General features: G+C 46.5%; 1 long non-coding RNA gene across 1 annotated transcript; it reads left to right on the top strand.

Annotated features, from left to right (window-relative positions):
* The first annotated feature begins 756 nt into the window (after nt 1-756).
* Nucleotides 757-9,464, top strand: LOC309797603. The gene is made up of 4 exons (XR_016039672.1): nt 757-828; nt 1,471-1,536; nt 2,283-2,395; nt 9,170-9,464. It is a non-coding gene; the product is annotated as an uncharacterized lncRNA (long non-coding RNA).
* The last annotated feature ends 6,666 nt before the right edge of the window (nt 9,465-16,130 follow it).

Genomic DNA, 16,130 nt, shown 5'->3' with positions numbered 1-16,130 from the left:
CTGTTTCCATCCCAAAGGGAAGAGCTCTGTATTGCAACTGCCAAGGTCCCTGGGGCAGCAAGTGTGCTCACTGCTTAGTAAAGAAGCATCCTCAGTTTGATAGAATCATACGGGAGCCTTACCTTTGGTTAGCAGGTTCTACCTTCTTGATGTAATAATATTTTCAGGGTGTGGGAGGGTATCAAGCTCGGAAAATACCCTTGGAGAGATTTGCTTATTAAGTTTGGCTTTTTCAATCTCCCTACTACTTCTTGACTAAACACCAGGCGGTTTCCTTCACTTTTCAGAATCATGTTGTTTTTCCCTTGTCGAATGAACTTCCAAATACTTTTGGATGAGCTATTAAGTTTGGAAAAAAATAAACCTCTCTTTAAAATAAGGAAGATGATAACAATGACAAGTACAAAAGGCTCTAAAATGGAGAATATACTCCATTATAGCCAATTAATGTGAGTGGGAAGCTCGTGCTCACTGTCCAGGACATAGAAATAAAAGCTGAGGATGCTCTGAGGCATCTCTTGGATCTCTATAAGACTCCATCATTTCTGATGAGTAGGGTTGACAGATAAAATATAGGCTGTTCCGTTAACTATGAATGTCAGAAAAACAACGAGTATATTTTGAAGATAAGTATGCCCCAAATAGTACATAGGATCTACTTATACTAAAAGTGATGACTTACTATTCATGTGAAGTTCAAGTTTAACTGGGTATCCTGTATTTTTATTTAGTAAATCTGACAGCCCTACTGATGATCCACAATGGAGGCAGTTGAGGAGCGGTACATGCTGGCTCTCGGACAGTCAGAAATGGCTTCAGCAGATCCAGGTACAGTATGAAATTCTTTCTGGATGTAGCTCAGAAGCCATGGCCAGCCCTTGACTGCAAGTACTGCCTCGGGTTTCCCTGAGGTGGGGTAAACCGTCCTCTTAATGGCCTTTTGGTAAGTCTGGAAGACCATATCCAAGGGGAGCCCCAAAGTCAGTTTCATCCTCACAACCATGTTTCCAATTCCTGGAATTGGCTGCATGTGACTCACAAGAGATGAGGAGGTTTGTGAAAATTGGGAGTGTCATAGCTTGAACCCTTTGTAGGTAAAGTTTTGGTGTTCTGAGAGTTTTAACAGGAGCAATGTGAAAGACTCCAGGTCCCCAGGTAGATAGAAATAATCCTGTTCTACTTCTGTGTATGTGACAAGTCTCTAATAGTTCACAGAGCAAATATCTGGTCTTAGAAAGAGTGATCCAAGCTTGGATGTTTCTGGTGACAAGGCAAGGTCGTGAGTTTGAAGTTCACCTTTTATGGTTGAGGAGACAACAAAGTTGTCAGAAGGGCAATCATGGAGAAGACGTTGGCTTCATCCATTGTGCAGGCTTGTATATGTGGTTCTATGTAGATTGTGTTTCAAAGGTGGAGCTTGTTTACAATTACGAACATTCTCCGATGTGCTTTTTGGACCTTCATTCCCAGAGCAAGAGCAGTGCCGAGGCGCTAGAAATGCCATGGATATTCTGAGCTGTCAGTGGCATTTCCCAGGTACTGTTCCCTTGGTGCTGCTCCTTGAAATGTCCAAAGGGATTATCATCTGTTTTGTGGCCGGTCCTAGCATTGTGAAAGGAAGCTGCTGCACCTGGCTCAGAGGATTTCGGATGTGGTGGGAGGAGTAGTAGTACTACGACTATAAATTGTATCACAGCATATCTATTCCATCTTGAGAGTGGGGTTGGGGGGTTATGAAGGGGGGCTTTTATTATACTTTTATACATTGTCCCCTTGAAATTAATTCAATTTTTAAAAATTAATTAATTTATTTGGGGCTGCATTGGGTCTTTGTTGCTGCTAGCGGGCGTTCTCTAGTTGCAGTGAGCGGGGGCTCCTCTTGGCTGTGGTGCACGGGCTTCTCATTGCAGTGGCTTCTCTTGTTGCGGAGCACGGGCTCTAGGCACGCAGGCTTCCGTAGTTGTGGCACGTGGGCTCAGTAGTTGTGACACACGGGCTCTAGAGCGCAGGCTCAGTAGTTGTGGTGCGCGGGCTTAGTTACTCCGTGGCATGTGGGATCTTCCCAGAACAGGGCTCGAACCCATGTCCCCTGCATTCGCAGGCATATTCTTAACGACTGCTCCACCAGGGAAGCCCAATAATTCAGTTTTTTATAAAGAGTATATTCCTAATATTAATCCAAAATTTTAAAAATATATAGTTGGATAACACTATGAAAAATTAACTGATACTTTTTTTATTATTTCTCTTTGCTGCCTGGATTTTTTTCCCCCTCCAGTCAGCTAGGCACTCTGAGTTCACTGCATTAGGAAGGTAAAGACTCAGCAGAAATGAGGGAGAAAAAAAGAAAATTCTCAGCTTTGGAATGTTCAAAACAGAGGCCACAGTAGAACAGGTGAGAATTCTGTGCACAAACAATAAATCTCGTCTCAAATGTAAAAAAGTATTCTTTGCACTGGGAGGCAGGAGAGGGAGGGAGGGAAGGACTGAAGGAGAGAGATCAGTGTGACCAGGGACATGGAGACTGTGCTTGAGGACGATAGGCCCAGGAAGAGAATCAGAATCTGGAGAAGATTCAGCCTGCCCGCGATCATTGCCTCCAGCCAGCACCCTCATCTCAGACCTTGGGAAATTCAGAGAGAGAGTGGGAGTAAGTCAGGAGGGCCACGCGCATAGTCTGTGTGGCAGGGGTTGTGGCCATTCCCTATTTGTGAGAAGTCCCCAGCAATTTCCAGGCCTCCTTCTGGAAAATGCTGGCGGACGTCTCTAGTGCTTATGTGAAAGCTTGTTCACAAACCTTGAAAGATACAGATATAGATGACTGATAGATAGATGCATAGATAGAAAAATGTAATTAACTAAAACATCCAGGAAAGGTTTGGAAAGTGCCCTTTATTGCATAGGACGTTCCTATTGTCATATGATGTTAGACTGAGTGCCGGTCCCTTCATCCTCCTTGAGACCATGGCATTCTGTCTGCTACTCTCCCGAGGGTCCTTTCTTCTCCCTGGAAGGGATAAAACAACTGAGGTAGAACAGGAAGAGACAAGAAGCACTCCAAACTCTGCTGGTCAAGGTTACCCTCCAGCGTTGCCTTAATGCTCAGAGCCACACACACCACAGTGAGCTTGGCTCCAGATCAACTACCACGCAACGAAGGTTCTGGAACACTTCCATATCTCGGGGAACCTCATTTCCACGTGACTCTCTTTCATATTCCCCTTTGTCACAGAAGGCTAGGTCCAGTGGTCCGGGTGAGATCTCAGCTCAGGCCCAAGGCTCTCAGACCTCAAAGTTCCGGTCCTGCAAGGGCCCCTGTCCTCTCTTCAGACCACTCCTGGCTCTCTCTGCCGACAAGGAGCTGCTGGTGGTACGTCCTCTAAGAGTTGAGGTCCATCGTGCAGACCCTGAGAAAACTCCTAGGAAAAGGCTCCACATTCTTGTTGAAGTCAACAGAGCTCAATTCCTTTGGAAGTGCTGGGTGTGTCCCAAGTTGATGCAACTGCAGAGCCATTAGGTAAACCAGCACATGTGTGCGGCCCCTTCCCTTAGACTCCTCTGGGCCCTCGTGACATAGGCTCAGAAGACTGCCAGCCTCAAGCCTTACCTCTTCCAAGGCCACACCGTCTCCAGGATCTTCTGTCCCATGAATCTCAGTTGCTGTGTGGAACTCAGAAGAGAGAAAAGACCCTGCCTGCGGGGTCTCTTCGGGCTGGGGCCTTCTAGCTTCTCTTCCTCGTCCTCCTCGTCCTCCTCGTCCTCAGAGGTGGTCTCGGGTTCCACACTGCCCTCCTCCTCAGGGGTGCTCTCGAATTCCACATTGGCCATCCACTGGGCGATGTTGAGATGAAAGAAACTGCAGCCGAAGCCCTCCAGGACGCCGCCCTTCATGTGCTGCTGGAGGATCTCCGAGGTGTGGAAGACCCGGCAGCAGGCCATGCACCTGAAGCCGGTCTCCATGGTCACCATCCAGGCCGGTGTCTTGGCCCTGGGTGTCTCCTGGACTGCAGGTGACCCTGATGGGCTGCCTGGCTCTGCCCTTTCCTCATACTCTTTCTCCTCCCCAGTGGGCTCACTGTCAGACAGGAGGCTTTTGGTGAACACATCAGAGGGGTAAGTGCCTACTGTGCACACATCCTCAGGAAGGGTCACTTCTTCTATCGTCAGCTGCTTTTCAGGCAACTCCAAGGGTTTCTTTGTCTTCCAGGAGACAGCTACACCCTTGTTCACTTGTACCTGCATATAGTATATTTTCATGCCCCTTTCCTCTTTGTCTGGGTGCAGATAGTGCTTACAGGGTGAAGAGGGTGAGGAGGAGACACAGTGTGATGGGGGAGCAGTCTCCCCTTTTTCCTGAACCTGGGCTAGGTGTGCTTTAGGCTGGGCAGTGTCTCGATGTGATCTCCGGATTCCTGAAAAAGGAAATTAAAAACATAATAACATGCATGGGCCGTGCCAGAAGCTGAGGGAGCAGGTGTGGTAGACGAGAGAGGGACATTTGCATGACGTAGCTATGTCGTGAGCTTGGTGTCTGTTGGCCATAGGACGGAGCGGTGTATCTGGTGTCATCTGTGGGCTTTTCATGTGCGTGTGGGGGGATACTGGAGCGGTGTCTGTATACAGGGGTGTGGAGTATGGTGGTGAGGGCTGTGGTATGTGAGCGACGCGGGTGGATGCGTGTACGACGAGGAGTGTGATTTGGGGAATATCAGTGGTGCATTACTTGTGGAATGGGGCTGTGGTGCTTGGGGTTTCTGTGTGCACTGAGAAGGGCTGTGCCTGGAGGGCGGATGTATGTGTGAGCTGTGTGGACCTGAGCTGGATGGTCCTGCTCTCAGGCTGGAGATCTATGATGTAGAACTCTGTCCTTCTCTGGAAGCAAAGGCAAAGACAAAGCCTACATTTTCCTCTGAAGATGCTTAATCTGGTCCCTCTTCCCTCCACCTCAAGCCCAGACCTTTCCGGCCCCTGCTCCTTGACTTCGCCACCATGGTAGTACCAGGATTCACACACCCCCGTCCCAGACTCAGCTGGGATCCACGCCCTCGTAACAGCTCAGCCATCCTGCCCAGGCTCCTCCACAGAGCCCTCATCACCTCTGATGTCCCTGGGTTTCCTCTCAGCCTCACTGGGATCTGTGTGCCTCCTGCCTCACAGCCAAGCACCCCCTCACCTGAGGAGCCCCACGCCCTTACCAGCGTAGATGAGCTTGCGCGGAGAAGAAGCACAGGAGAAGTATGTAGAGGCAGAGGAGACCTCCCCTGCCCCTGGGCTGCAGCCTTGGGCCACCACAGTGGATCCAAGGTGAGGGGGATCCTCTTGTGACTTCGAGATTCCTGAGGGAGGAATGAAAGGCTCAGGGTGGGTTCATCAGTCCTCTGTCCACAAATACTTACCGAGTGTCTGGCACGTGTCAGGTGCAGTGAATACACACAGTTGAGAGTGTGGTTCCCAGTGGATACTCCAGTATTTAATTCAAACCAGTACTTACTCTGTCACTGTCTTGTTGGTAATGTAGGCCTCGGTGGTGACCGTGAGTATGTGGGAAGAGTGAGTGATGTGTATCAGTTAAGTCTGTGGTAAGTGTGGGGTTGGCATGGGGAGCACGGTGGAGATGTGTCTTATCTGTGACTGTGGCCTTTGTGTGCATGGTTTCTGTTCACAAGTCAGGAATTCTGGGACATGTAACTTTTCCTCATTACATGGTGTGGCTTGTATTTATGGTGTGTGTTCATTCATTCATTCACCAAGATTCAGTAAGCAGCTACTCCTGTGTATCCGGCACTCTTGCATTGTTGTAGTCTCTGGTAACGCTGCACATTCTAGTAGAGGAAGACACACACTAAACAAAAATTCAATAAATATATAATACCTGAGCTGGTGGTAAGTATATAAGGGTTGCCAGACTAAGCGAAGAAAAATACAGGGCATCCAGTTAAATTTCAGTTTCAGATAAACCCAGAATAATTTTTTAGTGTAAGTATTCCCATGCAGTATTTGGCCTGACTTAGTTTTAGTGTAAGTATGGCCCATACAATATTTGGGACATACTGATACTGAAAAATTACTTGTTCTTTATCTGGAATTCAAATTGAACTGGATAGCCCATATTTTCTCTGGCAACCCTGACATGGGTTAGTGAGACTGTGGTTTACTCTGGTTTGTACAAAGCAGGTCTGGCATTACTCAAGAATGTGTTACAAGTGTGTGTATGACACGTGACTGGTTCTTTTAGAGGTATTTAGAAATGGCTGAAGTTAGGTGTGTTTGTGCGAGAGTTGAGGAGATATATATATATAGTGTGTGTGTGTGTGTCCTATATATATAGTGTGTGTGTCTATATACATATCTCATCTCCAGCGTTTGGTGTTGGAGGAGAGGATTGTGATACAGGTGGGTTGTATGAGAACGTAGTACAGGAGGGATGCGTGTATATACCTCCATGTGCTGTGTGTGGTTTAAATACGGAAGTTATATGTGGGGTGTGTGATATTTTTGCTGTATCAGAGTGTACATGGGTGTATGAGTTACTGTCTCATAAAACACCCCTAACAAGTGTTCTGTACACACTCTTACATACACCGAGTGTCAGCCAGGTCCAGGCAGGGTGACAAGAACTGTACCACGCAGAGTTCATATCTGATAAGAACTCTACCCCCATTCATTCTGCTCTTCTCTGCACTACCCCCTCCCCCCCCCACACACACAGGAACATAGAGAAAAATATTCTGAATGGTCAGGGGCAGTCATTGCCTTCCCCAGCCTGTCCCAGCCACTGCCTGAAAATCTGCCTGCTGTCTAGAGCTCCATTCCCAGGGCTCATCCTACAGTCTCCAGGGCCCTGGGCCTGGTAGGAGCTCCTGGGCTCTAATCTGGGGCAGAGACCTCTAGCTGGATCTCTGGGGTGACCACCCCCTCCCAGGGCAAGCTACTCGCCTACATTTAATGCACGCAGGCACCACGTGGCCCGTGGCTCTCAGAGCTCCCCGCAGGACCCTGAGGACATTTCTCACCCTTGCCCACGCGGTCTCAGTCTCTGGAAAGCCCTTCCCTTCCCTTGGTCTCCTTTGGGAAATTGTTCCTGTTGAAGGAATAAAACCTCCTTGCTTTCAATATGACACCACCCCTAGGCAAACAATCGTCTTTCGAACTGCATTCCACTTGTCAAGATATTTTTCAACAGGGCCTTCAACTCATGGGGCTTCTCTTTCCACTTTGGTAAAAGAGGCCGAGCAACTCATGGGTCTCTCTCAGCATCCTTGCATCCTTCACATCCCCCACCTCATGACCCCAGCGAAAGATCCAAGAGAATAAGAGAGAAATCGGGGACTGAGAAAAGCTGCACCTCTAGGTCTGTGCAAGCAGGATGCAGCCTGCTGTGAGTCCGACAAAGCTCCAGGCCCGGCAGCCCCAGGAGAGAGTCCTCAGAGCAGCGGAGCTGACCTCCCATCTCCCAGGGGGCATCCGGCCGTTCTGTGCCGTCTCACACCACAGGGACGCTCCGGATGGATACGGCAGCATCAGTGAGACAAGGTCTCTCGCTCCCTGCTTCACAGGTGACACGTTCTCAGTCCCCCTCTTCCTAGAGAAGGTTCAGTTTGGCAGAAACCCATGTGCCCCAGCCAAGTTGCCCCCCACATACCTCCTCCCTTCTCGGCAGTTTCCTGGGACTCTTCATTTTCCAGATGTTTCCTCTTTTGTCGCCGTTTCATCGTACCAACTAGAAGTCTCCCTTAGAAGATGCCTCAAGAGATGTCCAACTCCTCCTCTTCCCTACAGGTTGGCCCTTGTTGGCTCTTGGGCAATCCGTTGAAATGATTCAATACAAGTAAAAATAGTCAAGTCTCCTAAATGGCTGAAAAACTGGTACCACTTATTGAACCAGCAGTGCTGCCTAGTGCTCACCAGGGCTGTTAAGTTTCCAAGGTTGCCAGGCGCACAGCAGGACTCTGTGACCTCAATGATGACATCGGAGCATTCTGTTGACCTAGGTACAGCACAGTCTCTGCAATAGCACAGGCCCCGTTTTCAAGAACAATTCCTGTTTCCCAGCCGAACCTTTCCCATGAAAGGGAAAGGTTCGTACCACATCTATTATAAATTGTATCATACCATATCTATTATAAAATGAACATTTTGATTGGAGATCTTTTAATGTCTTATATAGAGATTTAATATTAATATTTTAAATGGTCTCCAGTTTCCCTGTGGATTATTGACATTTTAAACTCTGCGCTTCAATTTTCCCTCAATACCTGTAATTTTGTCACGGCTATTTCTGTACTTAAAGATGAGTAACTATATAATTGATTTCTTCATTTTTTCCCATCTCTTTCCAAGGTACTGAATTTGACTGTATCTTACGAATGAGTGAAAAATGCTAGTCCTTGAGTCAGGACCTTGGGCCCTTTACCAAGTAACTCAACCTGTCTGGGCTTCAGCTTCTGTCTGTGCGATCGAGAGGCTTGGCCTAGCTGACTTTTCAAATGCTGTGTTTCTTTGATTCACTCTCACTTATTTTACTGATCTGCTACTTAAGAAGAGGGCCTGTTCTCATAAAGTAAGAACAGGCGTTTTTTAATCCTTGGGTTGGGCGGAGTTTAAGTGGTCGTACTCAGTTTGTTAGTTATATTTACTTTTACGTATGCTTAGCTCTAAATAATTTATATGGCTCTTGTGACTCTTTTTAGATCTTCTTTTTTTCTTATTTTCTTTTACAGTTTCTAATTTATTATCGCCAGTGTAGAGGAGCCTGATTGATTTTTAAAATGTATTGATCTTGTATGTGTGTGCCTTGTTGAACCGTCTTCTTAGTTCCTGCTAGTTTATCTGTGGGTTCTTTGGGGTTTCCTAGATAAATGAACATATTAAATGTAAATAATGTGTTCTTTGGATAAAGTTTATTTTCTTGCATCTCTCTATATAGAAGCAATATGTTGAATTGATTTAAATATTTAAATACTTACATACCTGTTATCATAATCTAAGATTCTTTATCTTATTTTCTTTCAATCAATATTATCTTTTCAAGGTTTATCCACATCAGTCCATATAGATCTAGGTCTTTGATTTTTGACTGTTTGATATTATTTCATCACATGCGTATAGCATCATTTATTTTCCATTCAAGCATTATTGGACAATTGGATTGTTTCCCTCCCTTCTCTAGAACAAACAACGTTTCCTAGAATATCCCTGAAGATGTCTGACAGTCGAGAAGGGCCAGGCTGCCCGAAGATTCCTACTTGCTTTTAGCCACCTTCCAACAGGCCATCTCCAGCCAGCAATTTGAAGCAGAGATGAAATGAAACCTCCCCCAAGTGTGGAGATCTTAGGAGCTTCCTAGAAGGTGGGAGGTTCATGATAGGCATCCTGCTGGGATCCCAGGGGAGTCTGAGCTGGCCTGAACCTCATCTTCCTCCCCCACCTCTCAAGAGAAATGTGGAGGAAAGAAGACTTCAAAAACTGTGAGTAGGCAGAGGGAGAGAGATTGGGGGCCGAAGCTGCAACTGAGGTCTTGGAGTGGGCTGTGAGGACGCAGAGCCTCTAGAGAGCCAGGCTCTGCCTTCTGAGCACTTCTCCCCTAAGGCTGCTCATCCTTCAGGTGATAGCAGGCATATACAGCCGACTCGGCCCACACTGTCACAGAAAGCCTTATCAGAATCTCTTCGTCTTCATACACTCTTGTGTCTGTTACTTGGTTATTGCCTTCGGTACTCCACTGATGTGAAGCACAGTCGCTAGGGGATGGAGGACACTAGTGACCCATCTTGCTCTTGTGGCCTTAGTCCACAGCTTGAGGGTAAAGGAAGAGGCCAAATGAAGGTCAAGAAGGAAAGAGGGAGTTTGAAGAGAAGACCTGAGTTAAGGGTGTCTTCTCAAGTCTTGATGACTGAAATGTAGCTCCAGTACCTGAAGTCCTGCTTGTTCTCAAGGCTGACCACGGGGCTGGGTGCACTCAGTGAAGGAACCGTATACACTTAGTATTTCCTTGCTTGCTCACACTGGCCCTCCTCTGATACACACTCTGCAAGACTGATCTTCCCCTGAAACAACTTTCCACCTGCCACTGTCATCTCATGAACATTTGTTTCCCCTTCCTAGTGTCCCCCTAGAATGCCATTGCAGCCAATTCATAATTTGATAATCATGCTTCTTACCATAGTCTCAGCAACTTCTGATAAATTTTATTCACTTTATTCCATAGTCTTCACACATCAATAATCTTCCTTAGCTTCCTAGGTGCAGGTTAACCCATTCGGAATCATTTCTTTTTCTTTCTCCTCTTTGGCAAATCCTTTCCATCTTTTAAGGTCCTTTTCTTTTCCCTCTCCCATCCTGCCTTCCTGAACTCTTTTTTTTTTTTCCATTTAAGTAACCTTCCAAACTCTTTCCCCAATTTCCTCATAAACATTGAGAGTTTATTCCTCACAAGTTAGACAGCGGTTTATGAATGACCAGGCATAATGGACTCAGAATGAGTCGGCACCCCCGAGGTACCTGTCTTGCTGGGGAGCCACAGGTGAAGGGCTGGCTGCTGGACACATGTTTGCATGGAGTCAGGCTGAGTGGCCTCGGGGTGTTTGCTCTGCACTTGTGTGTGTTTCTCCCTAGTTGGTTTCCTTGTCCAGCCACCTGTGACCTCACTCCATCCAGCCCAGGGAATCCTTCTCATCACAGGGGTAGGATGTTTGTCTCGTTTTCCATCACATCCTTTCCCCAAAGTTTGGTTGTGAGTTGTTCCCATTCCAAAGACCTTTCCTCTTTGAAGAGAAAAGAGAAAATCTTTTCTCTCCTTTTCTCTCACTTCACTTCTGCTCTATTATCTCCTCCGTCCAGAATGGCCCCCTGACTCAAATGGGTGTAGATCCGAAGATGGCAAGAAATGCCAGCAATTCTGAAATAATAATACGGATGTATCAGGAGAACTTGAAAACCTTTATCCCGCCACGTTAAAAAAAATTGCACTTCCCGTGTATTCAGAGTCTCAGTATAGAAACACAAATGATGTAGAAATTGAATGACACTCAAGTTTTTCTTTCCTCCTTTCCTGATTTATTCTAATCCTCAAAGTTAACATGATGAACTACTCGTTATGTAAACTTTCAGACATTTTCTACGCATGCACACTTTTCTTTTTTTCACATAAGAGTGTGAACTAGGTCACTTTCAACATGCTGTGATTCTGTGATTCACTGTCTCCCACCGAGTCATCCACTGATAAAGTAATCTGTTTCATGGAGAAATATTTCCAGTAGCTAATAGCCAATGTCTGTGGAGTGCTTACTCTGTGTCGGTTTCTTCTAACTACTTTACAGATCATTTGTACAACGTACCCATGGACCAGGTACAATTATAACTCCCAAGGGACAGAAAAGGGCAGATAAGTACAAATAAATACAGAGGCCAAGTGACTTGCCCAAGACACTGGAGCAAATCAAAATCCATGCCTCTGTAATCATTTTGCTCTATTGCCTCTGTCTGGGAGGCTTGATGATTTGGCCACTAAAACCTTAAATACCATGTTACATTTTTGTATCTCTGACAAAAGCGTGGGGCTGTGATACGGGGTAACTAACCTGACTACTTTTGAAAACCCTTATGCACCTGGATGAAAGTAAGCCAGGGACTGTAAGCTATATGTTTAAGATTTCCTACCAACTTTTAAAAATAGCTTCTTGAATGCAATTTATGTAATGTCCAGGCTAGGATGTAGTCCAAATAGTAACAGAAAAATGGAGATATGTAGAAAAATACTTAAAGTTGACAAGTATTGGGAGTGTAGTATTTTGGGGGCCAGCGTGTAGACCACAGGAAAACTTGCTGTTTCCATCCCAAAGGGAAGAGCTCTGTATTGCAACTGCCAAGGTCCCTGGGGCAGCAAGTGTGCTCACTGCTTAGTAAAGAAGCATCCTCAGTTTGATAGAATCATATGGGAGCCTTACCTTTGGTTAGCAGGTTCTACCTTCTTGATGTAATAATATTTTCAGGGTGTGGGAGGGTATCAAGCTCGGAAAATACCCTTGGAGAGATTTGCTTATTAAGTTTGGCTTTTTCAATCTCCCTACTACTTCTTGACTAAACACCAGGCGGTTTCCTTCACTTTTCAGAATCATGTTGTTTTTCCCTTGTCGAATGAACTTCCAAATACTTTTGGATGAGCTATTAAGTTTGGAAAAAAATAAACCTCTCTTTAAAATAAGGAAGATGATAACAATGACAAGTACAAAAGGCTCTAAAATGGAGAATATACTCCATTATAGCCAATTAATGTGAGTGGGAAGCTCGTGCTCACTGTCCAGGACATAGAAATAAAAGCTGAGGATGCTCTGAGGCATCTCTTGGATCTCTATAAGACTCCATCATTTCTGATGAGTAGGGTTGACAGATAAAATATAGGCTGTTCCGTTAACTATGAATGTCAGAAAAACAACGAGTATATTTTGAAGATAAGTATGCCCCAAATAGTACATAGGATCTACTTATACTAAAAGTGATGACTTACTATTCATGTGAAGTTCAAGTTTAACTGGGTATCCTGTATTTTTATTTAGTAAATCTGACAGCCCTACTGATGATCCACAATGGAGGCAGTTGAGGAGCGGTCCATGCTGGCTCTCGGACAGTCAGAAATGGCTTCAGCAGATCCAGGTACAGTATGAAATTCTTTCTGGATGTAGCTCAGAAGCCATGGCCAGCCCTTGACTGCAAGTACTGCCTCGGGTTTCCCTGAGGTGGGGTAAACCGTCCTCTTAATGGCCTTTTGGTAAGTCTGGAAGACCATATCCAAGGGGAGCCCCAAAGTCAGTTTCATCCTCACAACCATGTTTCCAATTCCTGGAATTGGCTGCATGTGACTCACAAGAGATGAGGAGGTTTGTGAAAATTGGGAGTGTCATAGCTTGAACCCTTTGTAGGTAAAGTTTTGGTGTTCTGAGAGTTTTAACAGGAGCAATGTGAAAGACTCCAGGTCCCCAGGTAGATAGAAATAATCCTGTTCTACTTCTGTGTATGTGACAAGTCTCTAATAGTTCACAGAGCAAATATCTGGTCTTAGAAAGAGTGATCCAAGCTTGGATGTTTCTGGTGACAAGGCAAGGTCGTGAGTTTGAAGTTCACCTTTTATGGTTGAGGAGACAACAAAGTTGTCAGAAGGGCAATCATGGAGAAGACGTTGGCTTCATCCATTGTGCAGGCTTGTATATGTGGTTCTATGTAGATTGTGTTTCAAAGGTGGAGCTTGTTTACAATTACGAACATTCTCCGATGTGCTTTTTGGACCTTCATTCCCAGAGCAAGAGCAGTGCCGAGGCCCTAGAAATGCCATGGATATTCTGAGCTGTCAGTGGCATTTCCCAGGTACTGTTCCCTTGGTGCTGCTCCTTGAAATGTCCAAAGGGATTATCATCTGTTTTGTGGCCGGTCCTAGCATTGTGAAAGGAAGCTGCTGCACCTGGCTCAGAGGATTTCGGATGTGGTGGGAGGAGTAGTAGTACTACGACTATAAATTGTATCACAGCATATCTATTCCATCTTGAGAGTGGGGTTGGGGGGTTATGAAGGGGGGCTTTTATTATACTTTTATACATTGTCCCCTTGAAATTAATTCAATTTTTAAAAATTAGTTAATTTATTTGGGGCTGCATTGGGTCTTTGTTGCTGCTAGCGGGCATTCTCTAGTTGCAGTGAGCGGGGGCTCCTCTTGGCTGTGGTGCACGGACTTCTCATTGCAGTGGCTTCTCTTGTTGCGGAGCACGGGCTCTAGGCACGCAGGCTTCCGTAGTTGTGGCACGTGGGCTCAGTAGTTGTGACACACGGGCTCTAGAGCGCAGGCTCAGTAGTTGTGGTGCGCGGGCTTAGTTACTCCGTGGCATGTGGGATCTTCCCAGAACAGGGCTCGAACCCATGTCCCCTGCATTCGCAGGCATATTCTTAACGACTGCTCCACCAGGGAAGCCCAATAATTCAGTTTTTTATAAAGAGTATATTCCTAATATTAATCCAAAATTTTAAAAATATATAGTTGGATAACACTATGAAAAATTAACTGATACTTTTTTTATTATTTCTCTTTGCTGCCTGGATTTTTTTCCCCCTCCAGTCAGCTAGGCACTCTGAGTTCACTGCATTAGGAAGGTAAAGACTCAGCAGAAATGAGGGAGAAAAAAAGAAAATTCTCAGCTTTGGAATGTTCAAAACAGAGGCCACAGTAGAACAGGTGAGAATTCTGTGCACAAACAATAAATCTCGTCTCAAATGTAAAAAAGTATTCTTTGCACTGGGAGGCAGGAGAGGGAGGGAGGGAAGGACTGAAGGAGAGAGATCAGTGTGACCAGGGACATGGAGACTGTGCTTGAGGACGATAGGCCCAGGAAGAGAATCAGAATCTGGAGAAGATTCAGCCTGCCCGCGATCATTGCCTCCAGCCAGCACCCTCATCTCAGACCTTGGGAAATTCAGAGAGAGAGTGGGAGTAAGTCAGGAGGGCCACGCGCATAGTCTGTGTGGCAGGGGTTGTGGCCATTCCCTATTTGTGAGAAGTCCCCAGCAATTTCCAGGCCTCCTTCTGGAAAATGCTGGCGGACGTCTCTAGTGCTTATGTGAAAGCTTGTTCACAAACCTTGAAAGATACAGATATAGATGACTGATAGATAGATGCATAGATAGAAAAATGTAATTAACTAAAACATCCAGGAAAGGTTTGGAAAGTGCCCTTTATTGCATAGGACGTTCCTATTGTCATATGATGTTAGACTGAGTGCCGGTCCCTTCATCCTCCTTGAGACCATGGCATTCTGTCTGCTACTCTCCCGAGGGTCCTTTCTTCTCCCTGGAAGGGATAAAACAACTGAGGTAGAACAGGAAGAGACAAGAAGCACTCCAAACTCTGCTGGTCAAGGTTACCCTCCAGCGTTGCCTTAATGCTCAGAGCCACACACACCACAGTGAGCTTGGCTCCAGATCAACTACCACGCAACGAAGGTTCTGGAACACTTCCATATCTCGGGGAACCTCATTTCCACGTGACTCTCTTTCATATTCCCCTTTGTCACAGAAGGCTAGGTCCAGTGGTCCGGGTGAGATCTCAGCTCAGGCCCAAGGCTCTCAGACCTCAAAGTTCTGGTCCTGCAAGGGCCCCTGTCCTCTCTTCAGACCACTCCTGGCTCTCTCTGCCGACAAGGAGCTGCTGGTGGTACGTCCTCTAAGAGTTGAGGTCCATCGTGCAGACCCTGAGAAAACTCCTAGGAAAAGGCTCCACATTCTTGTTGAAGTCAACAGAGCTCAATTCCTTTGGAAGTGCTGGGTGTGTCCCAAGTTGATGCAACTGCAGAGCCATTAGGTAAACCAGCACATGTGTGCGGCCCCTTCCCTTAGACTCCTCTGGGCCCTCGTGACATAGGCTCAGAAGAGTGCCAGCCTCAAGCCTTACCTCTTCCAAGGCCACACCGTCTCCAGGATCTTCTGTCCCATGAATCTCAGTTGCTGTGTGGAACTCAAAAGAGAGAAAAGACCCTGCCTGCGGGGTCTCTTCGGGCTGGGGCCTTCTAGCTTCTCTTCCTCGTCCTCCTCGTCCTCCTCGTCCTCAGAGGTGGTCTCGGGTTCCACACTGCCCTCCTCCTCAGGGGTGCTCTCGAATTCCACATTGGCCATCCACTGGGCGATGTTGAGATGAAAGAAACTGCAGCCGAAGCCCTCCAGGACGCCGCCCTTCATGTGCTGCTGGAGGATCTCCGAGGTGTGGAAGACCCGGCAGCAGGCCATGCACCTGAAGCCGGTCTCCATGGTCACCATCCAGGCCGGTGTCTTGGCCCTGGGTGTCTCCTGGACTGCAGGTGACCCTGATGGGCTGCCTGGCTCTGCCCTTTCCTCATACTCTTTCTCCTCCCCAGTGGGCTCACTGTCAGACAGGAGGCTTTTGGTGAACACATCAGAGGGGTAAGTGCCTACTGTGCACACATCCTCAGGAAGGGTCACTTCTTCTATCGTCAGCTGCTTTTCAGGCAACTCCAAGGGTTTCTTTGTCTTCCAGGAGACAGCTACACCCTTGTTCACTTGTACCAGCATGTAGTATATTTTCATGCCCCTTTCCTCTTTGTCTGGGTGCAGATAGTGCTTACAGGGTGAAGAGG

The sequence above is a fragment of the Mesoplodon mirus genome (genome assembly GCF_964341445.2).
Source record: "Mesoplodon mirus genome assembly, contig: HAP1_SCAFFOLD_791, whole genome shotgun sequence".
NCBI classification, from domain to species: domain Eukaryota; kingdom Metazoa; phylum Chordata; class Mammalia; order Artiodactyla; family Ziphiidae; genus Mesoplodon; species Mesoplodon mirus.
The sequence above is the reverse complement of the archived record's forward strand: the minus strand, read 5'-3'. Positions and strand labels throughout refer to the sequence as shown.